We start from the raw sequence: 3,938 nt of genomic DNA on the forward strand, positions 1-3,938 counted from the left end.
TGATTTTTTCCATTGTGTAGAAACCTACTCTGTGGCTACCCCAATCATTTTATCATGTTTCCCTGTTTATCTGGAACATTCATCCTTAATAATGAGTAATTAAGATTTTTCATTCATAAATATAATTGTTGAATTCCAGTATGCACGTGCAATTGTCTGTAGAGCTCTTAGCACATACACCTCAGGGAAACAATTTTGTCAATGAAAGTACAATATTGCACATTGTTTTGTAGATTTCAACTATTTCCAAATTTAAGATAGTCAGACACATAACAAGATTTTCTATCATCTCCTTCAATGAGGTCATTGTTATTTAGTATTGTACCCTGAATATACTACGAATTCACATAATTTTGTCTATAAATTAGAGCAACTCCACCCCTTCATATATACACATGCACACACACACACACACACACACACACACACACTAACATGAACCCACCCAGCACATACACACACTAATTTAAATTTCCCTTAAAATCATCATTTCATTTAAAATTCTTCTCATTGAACACACCAGTAGAGGAGGGTTTCTTGTATACTGTCTTCACTAGCACAACCAGGCCTATATTCAAGCAACCATGTCGAAGGGATCTGCAGTTGGCACTGATCTTGGCACCACCTACTTCTGTGTGGGTGTCTTCCAGAGTGGAAAAGTGGAGATAATTGGCAATGATCAGGGAAATAGAATCACTCCAAGCTATGTCACTTTCACTGACACTGAATGACTGACTGGAGATGCTGCAAAAAATGAAGTGGCCATGAACCCCAACAACACAGTTTTTTATGCAAAGCATCTGATTGGATGTAAATTTGATGATACTGTTGCCCAGTCTGATATGAAGCACTGGCCCTTCATGGAGGTGAATGATGCAGACCCAAGGTTCAAGTAGAATATAAAGGAGAAACAAAGAGCTCGAAGGAGGTGTCTTCTATGGTGTTGACAAAGATGGAGGACATAACAGAAGCTTACCTAGGGAAGACTTACCAATACTGTGGTCACTGTGCCAGCTTACTTTAATGACACTCGGCATCAGGCAATCAAAGATGCTGGAACTATTGTTGGTCTTAATGTACTTAGAATTATCAACAAACCAATAGCTGCTGCTATCGCTTGTGACTTAGACAAAAAGGTTGGAGCTGAAAGAAATGTGCTGATTTTTGATTGAGGAGGTGACACTTTTGATGCATCAATCATGACTATTGAAGATGGAATATTTGAAGTGAAATCTACAGCTGGAGACACCCATTTAAGTGGAGAATATTTTGACAATTGAATGGTCAATCATTTTATTGTTGAATTCAAGCTCAAGCACAAGAAGGACATCAGTGAGAACAAAAACCTGTCTGCCATCTTCATACTACATGTGAGCAAGCTAAGAGGACACTCTCTTCCAGCACCCAAGCCACTATTGAGATTGATTCTCTCTATGAAGGAATTGACTTCTATACCTCTCTTACTCATGCTTGATTTGAAGAGCTGAATGCTGACTTTTTCCGTGGCACCCTGGCCCCTGTGGAGAAGGCTCTTTGAGATGCTAAACTTGACGAGTGTTAGATCCGTGATATTGTCCTGGTGGGTGGTTCTACCCATATCTCCAAGATCCAGAAGCTTCTGCAGAACTTCTTCAATGAAAAAGTACTGAATAAGAGTATCAACCCTGATGAGGCTTTTGCTTGTGGTGCAGCTGTTCAGGCAGCCATTTTATCCGGAGACAAGTCTGAAAATGCCCAAGATTTGCTGCTGTTGGATGCCATTCCTCTTTCTCTTGATATTGAAACTGCCAGTAGTGTCATGACAGTCCTATCAAGCACAATACAGCCATTCCTACCAAGCAGACCAGACCTTCACTACCTACTCTGATAACCAGTCTGGCATTCTCATTCAGGCATATGAAGGTGCGCGTGCCATGACCAAGGATAACAACTTGCTTAGCAAGTTTGAACTCACCAGAATACCTCATGCACCCTGTGGTGTCCCTCAGATTGAAGTAACTTTTGATATTGATGCCAATGGCATCCTCAACATTTGTGCAGTCAATTAAGTACAGGAAAAGAGAAGAAGATTGCCATCACTAATGATAAGGGATATTTGAGCAAGGAAGACATAGTTAATGATCCAGGAAGCAGAGAAATACAAAGCTGAAGATGAGAAGCAAAGAGACAAAGTGTCCTCCAAGAACTCATTGGAGTCTTACACTTTCAATATGAAAGCAACTGTTGAAGATGAGCAACTTCAGGGCAAGATTAATGATGAAGATAAGCAGAAGATTCCTGACAAGTGTAATGAAACCACCAACTCCCTGGATAAGAATCAGACTGCAGAGAAAGAAGAATTTGAATATCAGCAGAAGGAGCTTGAGAAAGTCTGCAATTCCATCATCACCAAGCTCTACCAGAGTGCAGGTGGCATGCCTGGAGGAATGCCTGGGGCTTCCCTGGTGAAGGAGCTCCTTATCGTGGTGCTTCCTTCAGGCCCACCATTGAAGAAGTTGATTAAGCCAACTCAAAATGTAGATAATAGAATTCTTCCACGACCAATAAAATTGGAAGACCTAAATTTGTAGCAAATTCTGTGGCAGTTATTAAAGTTGAGCTGCTATAGTAAAGTACTAGGCATCTTCAATACTTGAATCATGAAACGTGTACACAGAGAAATACAGCACTGCACTTTAAGCACTGTACTATAAGTGGAAATGCAATTTCTTCACTGAAAATATTTAAATTGGCAAAATAAAATAAAACTCTCTTGCTTCATACTTCCTCAGCCCCCAACTATTAGGAAAGTTTTGCCTCTGAACATGTAATATTTGTGATCATTGGCTGTGACAACTGTTCTTGTCTCCATTCGTGTCAACATGCTCTTAGCAATTAGGACTGCATTTACTGAAGGATATAGTACAGATTTCAAACACTGCTGAATTGCACCACACACCGGAGACCCCTATTGCAGTGAAACCTTACGCGTTCATTTGCATTTCTTCAGATGCTTTCAGCACTTCAATCTGAAGTGTTCTCCTCCGTAAACTCTTTTCTGGACTAAACTGTTTTGGAGTCAAATAACTTCAAATATACATAAAGTACCTTGTGGAAAAGAACTCTTCTTTAGTGAGTACATATTCATTGCCAGTACTTTGCAAGGTAGTTTGCTTCAATTAACCTAGGTGATACTCAATCCACTGTATAAGAAATGTAACTTTACCATAATCACTTATAAATGAGAAACCAGTGGTTAAAGGACATGAAATAAGTTGCTCAAACTTACAAAGCTATTGAGTAGTAGGGCAAAGATACAACCCTGGAAGTCTGCTTCCAGTTTATTTATTTATTTATTTATTTATTTATTTATTTATTTATTTTTTTTGTAGAACAGCTGTACAATGGAAAAGACTATCTACATCATTGCAATGTCACAATGGGCCTTTCTTGAGAAATTTTAGAATTTAGAATATATAACTGTCTTAATCACAATTTATTCACCCAGTACTATGTGACCTATAAATTACTGCAAACAAGGAAATATTAAATCTACGCAAACAGCAAGCTCATGTCATTTTTTAGATTTTACTTCTAAAGTAAGTCTTGCTTTTTTGTTATGCATCTTAGTCTTCTTGCTGGTCTCAAACAAATTCAGGTTGAAGCTTCTTCAAAGCCGCTGTACACTGCTCTTTTTTTGTCTTCTCATGAGAATACATCTCCTCAGGGTAATTCCACAAATCACCCCTTCAAACAAACCACCTTCTCAGAGAGTTTACCTGGGACTATGTTATCTAAATCATGCCCCTTCTATTGCTTTCAGTTTTGAATTTTAATTGCATACCAGTTATGAGTATCTGCTCTGGGATGAACCATGCCCTTTTCAAATTTGTATGTTAAACAGTCTCTCTCTCTCTCTCTCTCTCTCTCTCTCTCTCTCTCTCTCTCTCTCTGTCTCT

At 38.8% G+C, this 3,938-nt stretch overlaps 1 pseudogene; it reads left to right on the forward strand.

The window, feature by feature from the left end:
- The first annotated feature begins 764 nt into the window (after positions 1-764).
- Positions 765-2,503, forward strand: LOC101586710 (annotated as a pseudogene).
- The last annotated feature ends 1,435 nt before the right edge of the window (positions 2,504-3,938 follow it).

The sequence above is a fragment of the Octodon degus genome, unplaced genomic scaffold, assembly GCF_000260255.1.
Source record: "Octodon degus isolate 3935 unplaced genomic scaffold, OctDeg1.0 scaffold00137, whole genome shotgun sequence".
NCBI classification, from domain to species: domain Eukaryota; kingdom Metazoa; phylum Chordata; class Mammalia; order Rodentia; family Octodontidae; genus Octodon; species Octodon degus.